The sequence below is a fragment of the Bubalus kerabau genome, chromosome 13 (genome assembly GCF_029407905.1).
Source record: "Bubalus kerabau isolate K-KA32 ecotype Philippines breed swamp buffalo chromosome 13, PCC_UOA_SB_1v2, whole genome shotgun sequence".
NCBI classification, from domain to species: domain Eukaryota; kingdom Metazoa; phylum Chordata; class Mammalia; order Artiodactyla; family Bovidae; genus Bubalus; species Bubalus kerabau.
Genome location: NC_073636.1, coordinates 32129915 through 32145042, shown reverse-complemented (window position 1 = coordinate 32145042; position 15128 = coordinate 32129915). Strand labels below are relative to the sequence as shown.

General features: G+C 40.5%; 1 protein-coding gene across 1 annotated transcript in view; it reads left to right on the top strand.

Annotated features, from left to right (window-relative positions):
- The window catches only part of ST8SIA6 (ST8 alpha-N-acetyl-neuraminide alpha-2,8-sialyltransferase 6), a 164761-nt gene that overhangs the window by 115898 nt on the left and 33735 nt on the right, over positions 1-15128 (top strand). The window lies entirely within an intron of this gene.

Sequence of the window (15128 nt, the reverse complement as noted above, 5' to 3'; positions counted from 1 at the left end):
TCTGTGGTCCCATCACTATAGAACAAAAGCCATGTTCCTTTCGGCATATTCATTTCCAGTTTTTCTCATTAGTTTTTTAATCTCAGCAACATTCAGAAATATGAGATGCTCCAGGTAATAACCAGGGAAGTACTGTCAACCTGACAGGACCAGGCTATCAGTGGGTGATTACAGAGCTGTCTGTGCTGGCATCACTTGAAGCCTACTCAGACAGAATAAATTATATCAGAACAATATCCTATGGTGGGGGTTGCCTGGGTACTTCTCTGGCACCCCTTCCTCCTCTTAAAGCAGCTCATAGGGTGAAGCCAAGCCAGGTATTGCTGTGTCTGCCTGGGCTACATCGCTCTGCTTTTCTTTGCTTTGCATCAGCACAGGTTTTGTCTTGTGCCAAGTTATGACAATTCAGAAATATGTTCTTATCTTTACTAGTTCCTGTTTTATTGGGTTGGCCAAAAATTTCATTTGGGTTTTCCTGTGACATCTTATGGAAAAACCAGAACAAACTTTTTTTTGCCAGCCCAATACTTTAAGTATCAAGCTCTTAATAAAGAGACTTGGTTTCCCCCTGAGATTCTCTAAAAAGTATGTGCTGCTCACTTCTCTTTGGGGTGGGGAGGCAGCTCTCCTGCTTGTAGGGTCCTTCAGTCAGTATATACTGGAGTCACTAGATCAGCTACCTTTGATTCTGGTGCTAATTGAAGATGGCTTGTGGGTAACTCCCATTGGGTGAATGAGAAACTTCTTGATTGACTCAAAGCCAAAAAGGAACATCTTTCTTTCACTGAGTAGACACAGGGTTGTCATAACTTCCTGGAGGATTCCATTGTCTTTCCTAACTAGCATTTCAGAGTGTGGGATTCCTGTTTAACTATTTAATCTCCAGGACATTTGATGCTACATTGTCCACTATAGTCAGAAAGTGCCCCCTCAAAAGTCAAATTGAAAACAGAACATCCAGTGAAATGGTAGAGCTTTTGGAAGGTAGGAGGTGATTGGGTTATGAGGGTGGAGCCCTCATAAATAGGCTTTATGACCTTATAAAAGAGTCCATGAACTGCTGTTTAGTCCTTTCCATCATGTGCAGACACAGCAAGAAGACGGCTGCCTAAGAACCTTGAAGTGGATTCTCACCAGACTCTGAATTGGTCAGCGCCATGATTTTGGACTCCCAACCTCCAGAGCTGTGAGAATAAATTGCTGTTGTTTATAAGCCACCTGGTCTATAGCATTCTGTTATAGCAGCTTAAATGAACTTGGACACAGTCCTACTGAAGTCTAGATTTGAAAGATTCTTGTGGCAGGAAGATCAGATAGAAACTGCACAGGCAATTGTAACCTGGTTGATCAGGGTCAGTGAGTAGCAGAAGAGTCTGGTTTTGAGAGATGTTTCTACAAGTGCAGAGTAGGCAAAAAAAGAGAGAGAGAGATTGAACGATTGAGGATCAATCCCAGATAATTAGCTGGAAGTACTAGATGAGTAGTGGCTTTGACAGTTAATATAGGGGTAAAGGAACTTCCACTTCTGGCTGTAAAGTTGATTTAGAGCAAACCTCCTGAGAATAATACAAGCAAAACAAAGCATACTAAACACCCCACTGAGGCAACGGAGAACTCCCAAGGCAGGGGGAATTTCCAGGACAAAGATCCAGAAGAGAGAAGCTGAAGGAGAAGAGACCTGCCTTTGAAGCTACTTTTTCTCACAAGGAACTTGCTGGTTGCAAAAGCAAAAGTATGGGGGAGAGGCAGAAACATTGAGCAGTGCTTCCAGCAAACCCTAGAGAAGACCAGTTTTCTCCACAACTGAAGCTCGGTTGAAGTTATTTCCATCCTCACTTGGACTTAGATCTGCCATTAGCCTAGATGGATGATAAAAACAAAATAATCCTGGGGCATAATTTAATCCAGTGGTCTTCAACCTTTTTGGCACCAGGGACTGATTTTTGTGGAAGACAATTTTCCACAGACTAGGATGCGGGGCTGGTTTCAGGATGATTCAAGTGCATTGCATTTATTGTGCACTTTATTTCTATTATTATTACATTGTAATATATAATGAAATAACTATACAATTGTCACTTACCACTCACTTATCAGTGAGGTGTTGATGTGAGTCTGCAAGAAGCTGATTTATTATGATCTCTGTGCAAACGTCTCTGCTAATGATAATCTGCATTTGCAGCCGCTCCCCGGCACTAGCATTGAAAGGTTGTTGTTGAATCACGCGAATACACCAGGATTCTTGGCTCCCGGAGGAGAAGAATTCAATCCGGGGCCAGAGACAAGGCTTGATAGCTCAGAGCTTTTGTGTAATAAAGTTTTATTAAAGTATAAAGGAGATAGAGAAAGCTTCTGACATAGGCATCAGAAGGGGGCAGAAAGAGTACCCCCTTGCTAGTCTTCAGCTGGATGTTATATAGTCACTAGCAGTCTGTTAATGAAAGAAAGGAATGTCTTAAAATTTAGAATGGCACCAAATGGTTTATCTTGGGCCATAAAATAATTAACTTGAATCTTAAAGAAGGACAGACCACCATACAAATAGTTTTATTTACATAGATTAGGGGAACAATATCTGAGTATAACATACTGGTTTGTCAAGTAGGTTTTGGGCCAAGAGGCGGACCGACTTGGAGACAGAGTTTGGGGTAAAGGCGTAGTACATTAGCATAGCTTAAGACAAACATTTTCATAAGAAAAAGGCATTGGTTATCTCTAGGCTCAAGAATAGCTAACTTCAGGTGAAACCAGGTGTCATTATGGCAACACAGTATTTTAAGAGAAACCTCTCTTTAAATTTGTATAGAGAAGGAAAAAAATATTGTTAGTTTGTTTCCTCCTGCCGCTTAAGAGAGATAAAAATGTCTGACACTTGCAGGCTATTTCCTCCATTTGGAGACCCCTGGCCTTCCTGCCTGTTACCCTCTCAGCATCACTGAGTCAACTCCACCTCACATCACCAGGCATTAGATTCTAATATGGAGTGGACAACCTAGATCTCTCCCATGGGGAGTTCTTGGTAGGGTTCGTCCCCCTAAGAGAATCTAATGCCACTGCTGATCTGACATGAGGCAGAGCTCAGGCAGTAATGTGAGGGATGGGGAGCATTGTAAATACAGATGAGGCTTCATTCGCTCACCCACTGTTCACCTCCTCCTGTGTGGCCCAGTTCCTAACAGGCCATAGACTAGTCCTTGGGACTCCTGATTTAATTCATTGAGGGCCTCAGTTGGAACAAAATGATTGAGGAAGGACCAGTATGCTCTCTCTTAAGAAGACTCATCTTCTCCTTTGCCATTAGCCTTGAGACTCCTACTGGGACATACACCATTGGCTCCCTCAGTTCCTAGGCTTTGGGTGTGAACTGGAACTACACCACTGGTTTCCTGAACCTCCAGCTTGCAGACAGCCTATCATGGGACTTCTTAGTCTCCATAATCATGCGAGCCAATCCCTCATAATAAACGTTCTTTCTACATATCTGTAGAAGAAAAATAGTCCACCCTGGAAGAAGATAACCTCATTATGAGCCTTCAGTGATCCCTGCCAGTTGTTACTCACAATGTTTAGCTCAATTAAAAAAAGATTTCTTGGGACTGCCTGTTGGTGCAGTGGTTAAGACTCTGCATTTCTATTTCAGGGGGCATAGATTTGATCCCTGGCCAGAGAACTAAGACCCTGAATGCCTCATGGGCCAGCTCAAAAGAAGCTTTCTTTTAATTTAAAAAATAATTATTTTTAAAGGTTTTTCCTTTTTCTGTGTGTGTGTGTGTGTGTGTGCGCGCGCGCGCGTGCACACTAAAAATCAAGAATCTCTTCGAATCCAAAGCTGTATTAAAGAAACTGGTACAAATGATGATGGATAGACACTGTATAGCTGCATAGTATGCAGATAGACCGGCCATTTTCCCCTTAGAACTGTCTCAGTGTAAAAAGTGCATCCATAACCATGATGGTTACCCAGTGGTCTATCTGTCTTTCAGGGCCAATTTAAGTAAACATCTGGGACTATAATACTAACTGTTTGTTGTCACTCAAGAGAACAGTCATGGTGACATTTATTTATTTATTTGAATATTTATTATATCAAAATGTTCTTTTTATGGGCATATTTGTAAACTAAATTACATAAACCCTCAACAGAAATCTGTGCCATTAAATTACAATAAACCATTCATTTTCCTCAGTTTTTACTGATATAGCTTGCCAAATCTGGAGAGTTTCTGGCTTATTTATAAAGCTGGCATTATAGAAATGTCCCCTATTATTATAGTTGTCAAGTGGCTAAATACTTTTCTATTTTATTTATTTATAGCAATTTATACCAAATTGAAGAAAAGTGAAAGGTGGTAATATTCTTTTAGCAGGAATAACAAAAGTTACACTAAATTGTGAAAAATATGAGCAAGTGAATATATTCTAAATCTAGCTGTAGCCTGATTGTTGAAACTCCCAAAAGTTGACACCTAGGAGCTATTGAAGATTATGGGATTTTTGTGGTCACAGGATCTCAAAATCAGAGAGCCTTTATAAGTGTTTCTAAAATGAATGTGCTACTTTGCTACTTGCTAGTAGAGGGCATGTATTTTATTTATCAATAAATATTTGTTTTCGGTTTACTATGTCAAAGAACAGGCTTAAGCCTGATACAGTGTCAGGCACAAAGTAGAACCTTAATAAATGTGTATTAAATAAATGGATGCATGAAAACAAACAAGAAGATATAAGGTTTTCTTACTGACTTCAAGGAAATTGTAAACCATTTGGAGAGACAAGAAATAAAAGTGAATGTGTGTGCTCAGGTGCTCAGCCATCTTTGACTCTTTTTGACCCCATGGGTTATAGCCTATCAGGCTCCCCCTGTCCATGGGATTTCCCAGGCAAGAATACTGGGGTAGATTGCAATTTCCTACTACAGGGAGTCTTCCTGCTCTAGGGATTGAACCCGAGTCTCCTGCATTGCAGGCGGATTCTTTACCAGCGTACCATCTGAGAAACCCCAACAGTGTGACTATTTATGATTTAATGTAAAAATGTGTGGTGTATAGCTAGTGCTAGTGTTAGTCATTCAGTCGTATCTGACTCTTTGTGACCGCATGGACTGTAGCCCATCAGGTTTCTCTGTCTATGGAATTTTCCAGGCAAGAATACTGGAGTTGGTAGGTATTCCCTTCTTCAGGGGTTTTTCCCAACCCAAGAATAGAACCCAGGTCTCTTTCATTGCAGGCAGATTCTTTACCATCTGAGGTACATGGGAAGCCTGAGTGATGTATACAGATACTACAGTAGTAAAGGAAAAAAAAAAAAGAAAATCTCAGCCCCCTTTTTTCTTCCTTGGCATACAATTTCATTTGCAAACTGTACAAAATTAAGAATGTCAAGGTCTTCCCTGGTGGCTCAGATGGTAAAGAGTGTGCCTGCAATGCCGGAGACCTAGGTTCGATCCCTGGGTTGGAAAGATCCCCTGGAGAAGGAAATGGCAACCCACTCCAGTATTCTTGCCTCGAGAATCCCATGGACAGAAGAGCCTGGCGGGTCCATGGGCTCACAAAGAGTCAGACATAACTGAACAATTAACACTTTCACTTTCAAGAATGTCAAGCTGTCTGCCTTCTGCTTTTAAAATTTATTAATTTTCATATTACAATTATTTCCCCCAAGCATAAGTTGGTACACATATGATTTGCATAAAATTTAACCTGGATTTCAGTTTAATAAATTATAGATGGTTTCCAATTTACAATGGTTCAACATAACAATTTTTTGATTTTATGATAGTGCACATTCAATATGCATCCATTAAAGACAACTTCACATTTTGAATTTTGGTCTTTTCCGAGGTGTCTGAGGACAGAGGGAACAAAACCTTCCCACTGCACTGAGAAGGTATCTTGAAATTAAAGATTGAGGCAGGTAGCTCCATATAATCAGTGGATCCATTTATTATGTGGTAACTTACTTACAGAGTAGAATCACGTGGATGGTGACCCAGAGCTGTACTTCACATCTTGAGGTGCCTTTGTGACAATTGTATAGTTAACTTAGAGTATGGGGGAATGCGCTTGCAGGCAGTGGGTGCATTCCTAAGTCAAGATTTATGATGGAGAGCTAGTCTCATGCTGCTGCTAAGTTGCTTCAGTCGTGTCCGACTCTGTGCAACCCCAGAGACGGCAGCCCACCAGGCTCCCCCATCCCTGGGATTCTCCAGGCAAGAACACTGGAGTGGGTTGCCATTTCCTTCTCCAATGCATGAAAGTGAAAAGCGAAGGTGAAGTCGCTTAGTCGTGTCCAACTCTTAGCGACCCCATGGACCACAGCCTACCAGGCTCCTCCGTCCATGGGATTTTCCAGGCAAGAATACTGGGAGCCAGGAATATATCAGCAAAGGTCTTTTTCAAGAGATGCAGATTCGATCGCTGGGTTGGAAGATCACCCAGAGTAGGAAATTGCAATCCATTCTGGTATTCTTCCCTGGTAGCTCAGCTGGTAAATAATCTGCCTGCAATGCAGGAGATCCCAGTTCAATTCCTGGGTCCAGAAGATCTGCTGGAGACCCTAGGGATAGGCTGCCCACTCCAGTATTCTTGGGCTTCCCTGGTGGCTCAGCTGGTACAGAATCCCCCTGAAATGTGGGAGACCTGGGTTTGATCCCTGGGTTGGAAAATCCCTTGGAGAAGGGAATGGCTACCCACTCCAGTATTCTGGCCTGGAAATTCCATGGACTGTATAGTTCATGGGGTTGCAAATAGTCGGACACGACTGAGTGACTTTAACTTTCACTAGTATTCTTGCCTGGAAAATTCCATGGATGGAGGAACCTGGCAGGCAACAATCCATGAGGCCACAAAGGGTTGGACATGACTGAGTGACTGAGCACAGCATCCCTTTAATGATTAACTTGTAGCAAAAGCAATAGAATACAAATATTAAAGTAAAAGAAACAGATCCAGTATGGAGTCAGATGTGTTCCTCCCTATGACAGTAACATTGAAATAGTTACATGTTTTGAAATACTCCCCACTCCTTGTTCTCTACTTCCTCTACTTCACCCCTGAAAACTATTTTGTGAAGCTCTGGGAAGCAGGTTTTATCCTAGCAAAAGATTTTTGAGCTTCAGTAATCAGTCTTAGATTCCCTAGGTAACTTGCATGATAATTACTGCATTAGCTTTCAGGAATCGTTTTCTAACTTAAAAGAACTGTGTTCATTTGTGTAATCAATTACAAAAAGCTAATAGCTACACAAGCAACAGTGCTTAATTTTCATTTTACTTTTGCTCCCCCCCCACCCCGGAAATCATCATATGATTATTTTGGTGTTGGTTTCTTTTGGATCTTCTAATACCATTTAATTTCTTTAGACATTGCTGTTTCATAGACATGAGCTTAAATCCAAAAAATGACTGAATATTATCAATCACATATTTACTGAAAACTTAGTGGCAGAAAATGGTGCTATTAGAAAAATGCATGTGTTTAAGATTCATGCAAATGAGATGCCTTTCAAATTACTTGTAAAACAGGTATTTTGTGCTTGATTACTTTGTTATAGATAACTATTACATGGTAGCAATTTTATTAAATTATCCCCTCAGGTTTGGTTAGATTAAAATTTTGTGAAAATAACTTTGTCTTTCTCTGTGTTGACTATATAAGAAAAGATTTCATTGCTGTCTCAGATTCATTGATATCTCTAAAATAACAGCCAGGGTGTGGCTTTCATTTTTATTTGGACTCCATTGAAAAAGTATAGGGTTAAACCAAAGAAATGTATAAACTACATATCATATATGCTAATTTTTATGTATTTTTGGCCACACTGTGTGGGTTGTGGGATCTTAGTTCCCCAACCAGGAATTAACCCAGGCCAGTGGCAGTGAAAGTGCTGAGTCCCGACCACTAGACCATCGGGGAATCCCTTCATATATGTTAATTTTTTTACTACATGATGCTTACATATTTGAAATGGTGCCATTTCATGATTTATCTCTGTGAAAGGGCATAAATACTGCAAATAAACAGATGGATAAGTTAATATTTTTCAAATCATAAAACTGAGCAACCAAACTTACTTGAGCCAACAAAGTTTTCAACTATTTTCTGAAATATGACTCCAAAAGCAATAATCGTGGTTTGATTTTGGTCAGTATTTGGTGAATTTATGCTTCCCTCCCCTTTCCCCAGTTAACAGTTAACATTATTATGTCCCAGGCATTTTGTTTTGTAGCATTGATAGCTTTGAGAGAAGCAAAAGTCATCTCTATCAGAGGCTTCTTTTGATTATACAAAACCATGTTCACTTTTTCTGAACCTCTGTTCTCTTCCTCCTCATAACCTTTAAATACTTGCTGCTTATGATTCATATAGGGTGACTCTGATGACAACTCAGAGCAATACATATTTTTAAAAAATTTAAGGTGTTTGCACTTTATGATAGATGTTTTGGGTCAGTTGTCAGATTGAAAAAGCTTCTTTCCCTCATTTCCTCTGCCTTGAGACCATTTTTCAGTGTTAATATCCTGTCATATCATTTTCTATTTGTCATGCCATGCAGTCTGCCTGTGCATTTTGGGAAGCAACAAAACCACACCATGTCATTACACCTGCCGTATTTAATAATAGAAACTGGCTCTTGCACATTTAGGGACTAGTTCCTCCCAGTCTTCAGAATATAGACTTTGCCATAGAAATGCATCAAACCACATGGGATTCATTCATCTTCTAGATTTTATTTCAAAAATGTATTTCCCAAGTTGTACTTTGTATTGACCATATTGCTTTATGCTCCTAGATCAGAGAGCAACATGGTCAATACCATATTGCATAAAGCAATATGGTCAATACTGTTGGGCAAGTGTGTAATTTCCTAGGTTCTGTCTCGTCGCAACAAAAATTTGAAGCAATGGACGGACCAGTGTTACAACTCCGCGCAGTTTCCTTGGACAGGCCAGTGTGACAGCTCCGTGTTACATCTCAGTTTTATTTAGGAAGCAAAGAAAAGACATACTTGAGGCATGAGGACGGGCCGACCTGTGCGAAGACGCGAAGAGAAGAGAAGCACCCGGCCCAGTTTTGGCTCTTTTTATATATTTTTTTCCTCCTCACCTGAGCCTGCCCTACGTAAATTGGGCTAGCTAGGAGGGCTGTTTGGTACTCACTCTGTTCTCCGACCTTCCTTTGTTCTATTTTCACAGGCTTTTCCCTTCTTTGTCTTTTAGCCACCACCATTTTGGACTCCTTTTCCCTATTTTAACTACCTAACAATACCAAGTACAACTTGGGAAATACATTTTTGAAATAAAATCTAGAAGATGAATGGATCCCAAATGGTTTGATGCATTTCTGTAGCAAAGTCTATATTCTGAAGACTCTGCTCCTTGGAACATTTCATTGGTACATTACGTACATTGTTTGTTTGACTGCTTTGGGTCTTAGTTGCAGCATGTGGGATCTTTTTGCTGTAGTGAGTAAGCTTCTCTGTAGTTGAGGTGTGCAGACCTAGTTGCCCTGTGGCATGTGGGATTTTAGTTCCTCGACCAGGGATTGAACCTGTGTCCCCTGCACTGGAATGCAGATTCTTAACTACAGACCACCAGGGAAGTCTCCATTACATTGTTTAAACACTGATGCAGTGTCTCTGTATATATGTAGATCTTTCTCCAGTGTTTCAGCATTATCTTCTTCACTTCTGAGTTAACATTTCAATGGAGTTCCTGTCCTGTGCTTTGACAGTCAGTCTTTCACATTTTATTTACCCTGGTTTTCTTATATTCTACTCAAGTAGATGAGCTGGTCTTTCATAAAAGTCAAAATATCAGTGTACACATACAAGGGAAAAAGTCATCTGACATGCAGGCAAAATTCGGTCTTTATTCATTCTCTTCCTCAGCCTGAAACCTGTGTTATTCCCATTGTGAACAGAGAATCACGTACCCTCTTAGGTTTTCCTCTGCCTGCAAGTTATAAAGCAGAACTTTGAGTGGGTTGAGGTAAAGCTAAAATTGTGAAGTATGTAAAACGTTCATTTATTGTATATTTCATATATGTATATTTCCAAATGTATTCAACATCTAAGTCTGGGGCAGGTGCCTGGACTTCTCTCCACCCCACTTTTGGATCTTCTGTAAATTATCCCAGTTCCTTCCTCATTTCTCTCTTGCTTCTGTAACATGGGATGTCAAGTTTCCATGTTCCCAAATGTTTTCTCCCATATTCTTCCTCAAAACTCCACTTTTTCTGTGCTAGATCATCCCCGCTAGGAGATGTACTAATTCATGTTATGATGTGAATGGTGAATGGGGTGGCTTTTCTGAACACCATATACCTCCCATTCTGTATCTAACTGGATTCATTAAGGAGAGTCACCAATATCTGATTTACTAATTCTAAATGTCTAGGCCATTGCACCTTCCTATCAGAAAGAGTCAGAAGTTTGAAGGTAAAACTGAGTGATTAGTATCAAGAATTAACCTGAGTCAGGGATGGCCATCAAATTTCCCATCCTAACTTTCAGTGTGATCCCTACCTGATAATCCCACAAACTAACATCAGATCCCCTCCTAGTTGCTGGAGTTTCTCTCTGTATTCTGGGAGGCTAGTTCAAGTTCACAGGTGGTTCTGTCATAATTTAGAAAGAGGCATATTGCTAAAAAGAGATAGTGTTTTATTTGAAATCCTTAATTCTTCTGATCTCTTGGACTAACATGGAATGTTTTCATGCCTTTTGAAGCCCTGCAAATCACTGGAATTCTTAGATCATTGTATTCTTAATTCCAATCTATTTTTTAAGTGAGAAACATGCATTCATTATGAGCCAGTTGATTCTAAAATCATGGTATTTTGACATGCTATCTTTGTTTTAAAACTTGATTTAATTCATTTGTTTGGCTTCGTTAGGTCTCTGTTGTAGCACATGGAATCTTTGTTGCATAATGTGGGATCTTTCGTTGTGACACATGGGTTCAGTTGCCCCACATGGTGTGGGATCCTCGTTCCCTGACCAGGCATCTAACCTGCTTCCCCTGCTTTGCAAGGCAGATTCTTAACCACTGGACCACCAGGGAAATCTGTGACATGGCATCTTGATTTGAGGGCTTTTTTAAAAATAGTTTTATTTATTTATTTTGGCTGTGCTGAGTCTTCATTGCTGTGTGTGAGCTTTCTCTAGCTGCAGCAAGTGAGGGCTGCTCTCTAGTGTCAGTGCATAGGCTTCTCATTACGGTGGCTTCTCTCGTTGTGGAACACGGGCTCTCTACAGTGCTCGGGCTTCAGATAGTTCACTAGCTCTCCTTTGGATCACTGCAATGACCTTTACTCTGATCATCATTCACCATACTAGTACTCTTCTCATCCATTCTCTGTACAATGCCGGGGTGACTTTTTAAAAAAATTTTTATTAGTGTGGAGTAGATTTACAATGTTGTGTTAGTTTCAGGTGTACAGCAAGGTGATTCAATTATACATGTACATATAATCATTCTTTTTCAGATTCTTTACCTATATAAGTTATTACAGATTATTGAATAGAGTTTCCTCTGCTAGAAGTCCTTATTAGTTATCTATTTTGTAGATAGTAGTGTGTATATGTCAGAGAAGGCAATGGCAACCCACTCCAGTACTCTTGCCTGGGAAACCCCATGGACGGAGGAGCCTGGTAGGCTACAGTCCATGGGGTCTCGAAGAGTTGGACACGACTGAGTGACTTCACTTTCACTTTTCACTTTCATGCATTGGAGAAGGAAATGGCAACCCACTCCAGTGTTCTTGCCTGGAGAATCCCAGGGATGGCAGAGCCTGGTGGGCTGCTGTCTGTGGGGTCACACAGAGTCGGACATGACTGAAGCGACTTAGCAGCAGCAGCAGCAGCAGTGTGTATATGTTAATCCCAAACTCCTAATTTATCCCTCTGCCCCCTACATTTCCCCTTTGGTAACCATAGGTTTGTTTCAAAATCTGTGAGTCTGTTTCTATATCATAAATAGGTTCATTTGTGTCATTTTAAAAAATTAGATTCCACATATAAGTAATATTATATGATATTTGTCTTTGTCTAACTTGACTTCACTTAGTATGGTAATTTCTAGGTCCATCCGTGTTGCTGCAAATGAAACTATTTCATTGTTTTTTTATGGCCAAGTAATATTCCATTGTATACAGGTATGGATATTGGGTGATGATCTGTGGTCACAATTCACTTCCACCACATCTATCCCTGCCCCAACCTGTTTGGAATCCGTTGAGGTTTTTTTTTTTTTCAAATTCAAAGCTGAGACTAAATTCAACCTTAAGGCCCTATGTTGCCTGGCTACTACCTGCTTCTTTGGCCTCACCTCACTCCACGCTCCCCTTGGCTCCTTTTGCTTCATTGTGTTGGTTTTCAGCTTCCTTAAATGTCTGATTCCCGCTTCAGCCACAGCCCCCAAAGCTCTGTCCCTTTGGCCTCCCGCACACCCCTGTTCACATGCAGTAATCTTTCAGATCCCAAATCCGTCATCTCTGCCCAGGAAGGCCTTCCCCACACCCTCACATGGAGTCATTGCTGCTGTTCTGTGACACGATTCTCCTTCAGAATGCTATACAAGTATGGATTTCCATTTTGTGTGTGAAAATGTTTTCAGAAGGACAGTAGTCTTAAAATAAGACAGGATCTTATTTCCCTGTCCAGGGATTGAACCTAGCTGCCAGTCTACCAGGGGCTAGAGACTAGAAGCAAAGTTCCCTGATTCTTACCCCATTTGAAAGCAAAAATGTTTCAAGGAGGCAAAAACTGCAAAACAGTTTATTATTAGAGACACAGCACAACATATGGGAGAACACACAGAGAAACAAGTTTATTTATGTATATCAAAAGCAGGGCAGAAATACATACCTGGAGAGGAGTGCAAAAGTCCTGAATGAGGAGCACAGAAGCTATATAGAAATACACACCCAGAGAGAAAGGGTATGGGTATCCTCCCTAATGAGGAGGAGCACATAAAGAGATAATTTAAATCACTTACATAGGGCAGGCCTTCTGGGTCTTTGTTTACATTTGGCCAATTATCATGTTTTTTTCTTCTGAATTGTCCTCCTTGGACCCTCCCCAACATGCATGTGCATCTTTTTGCTAATATGGATCCCACTAGTATTATTATTATCATTTGTTTAGTATCATTTTCCTAGCTTGCAATTAATATTTTATTGAAAATAATTTATGGCCTTAGCATCTGTGATAAATACAGCAAGCTATGAGTAGCAGCAAAGCTGTTTCAGGTCCAGTCCTCTGCCTGGAGAGATGTGTAAACATTTGGAAGTCCCACTTTTGCTTCTGAGATGCATTTTCTTGGGATTATACCATCCATTTGATAAGAACAAGCACTTTCTATTCTGTGTGTTTTACTATAACTTTCTTTGATCTTTAAATGTTGGGAAATGGATTATAGGGCAGAAAATACTAGGCTTCAGGTTTCTAGGTTGGAATCTTCCTCTGCATTAATTGCAGTAGAAAAGGACTTACCTTTATAGGAACCCTCTCTGGCATGTCCCTCCTTTTCAAGAAGGCTGGTCAAATCATGTTTGTGACACACTCTGAGGTCCAACAAGGAATGACTCTGAGTTACCTAAAATTAACCAGCCTATGGAGGCAGAGCACAGAGTTCTGCATTCCATTCTTTACCCAAATTATTTACAACCCCTCTGCCCACCACCCACCCGTGGGGATGAAATAAAGGGCTGGCAAGTTCAGGGTAGGATGGGATAAGAACCCTTGAGCAAAGCCTGAGGGCAGATAAAAAGTCAGGGTGTGGAGATAACCAGAGGCCAAAAGGCAGTATTTGGGTGCAGTCTCAAAAAAACAGAATGATCTGTGTTTGTTTCCAAGGAAAGCCATTCAATATCACAGTAATCCAAGTCTATGCCACAACCGCTAATGCTGAAGAAGCTGAAGTTGAACGGTTCTGTGAAGACCTACAAGACCTTCTAGTACTAACACCCAAAAAAGATGTCCTTTTCATCATAGGGGACTGGAATGCAAAAGTAGGAAGTCAGAGACACCTGGAGTAACAGGAAAATTTGGCCTTGGAGTACAAAATGAAGCAGGGCAAAGGCTAACAGAGTTTTGCCAAAAGAACGCGCTGGTCATAGCAAACACCCTCGTCCAACAACACAAGAGACAACTCTACACATGGACATCACCAGCTGGTCAATACTGAAATCAGATTGATTATATTCTTTGCAGCCAAAGATGGAAAAGCTCCATACAGTCAGAAAAACAAGACTGGGAGCTGACTGGCTCAGATCAAGAACTCCTTAATGCTAAATTCAGACTTAAATTGAAGAAAGTAGGGAAAACTACTAGACCATCCACATATGACCTAAATCAAATCCCTTATGATTATACACTGGAAGTGACTAGTAGATTCAAGGGATTCGATCTGATACAAAGAGTTCCTGAAGAACTATGGATGGAAGTTTGTGACACTGTACAGGAAAAAGAAATGCAAAAAGGCAAAATGGTTGTCTGAGGAGGCCTTACAAATAGTTAAGAAAAGAAGAGAAGCTAAAGGAAAGGAGAAAAGGAAAGATATATCTATCTGAATACAGAGTTCCAAAGAATACCAAGGAGAGACAAGAAAGCCTTCCTCGGTGATCAATGCAAAGAAATAGAGGAAAACAATAGAATGGGAAAGACTAGAGAGCTCTTCAAGAAAATTAGAGATACCAAGGGAATATTTCATGCAAAGATGGGCACAATAAAGGGCAGAAACGGTATGGACCTAACAGAAACAGAATATATAAAGAAAAGGTGGCAAGAATACACAGAAGAACTATACAAAAAAGATCTTAATGACCCAGATAACTCCAATGGTGTGATCACTCACCTAGAACCAGATATCTTGGAATGCGAAGTCAAGTGGGCCTTAGGAAGCATCACTATGAACAAAGCTAATGGAGGTGATGAAATTCCAGTTGAGCTATTTCAGATCCTAAAAGATGATGCTGTGAAAGTGCTGCACTCAATATGCCAGCAAATTTGGAAAACTCAGCAGTGGCCACAGGACTGGAAAAGGTCAGTTTTCATTCCAATCCCAAAGAAAGGCAATGCCAAAGAATATTCAAACGACTGCACAATTGCACTCATCTCACATGCTA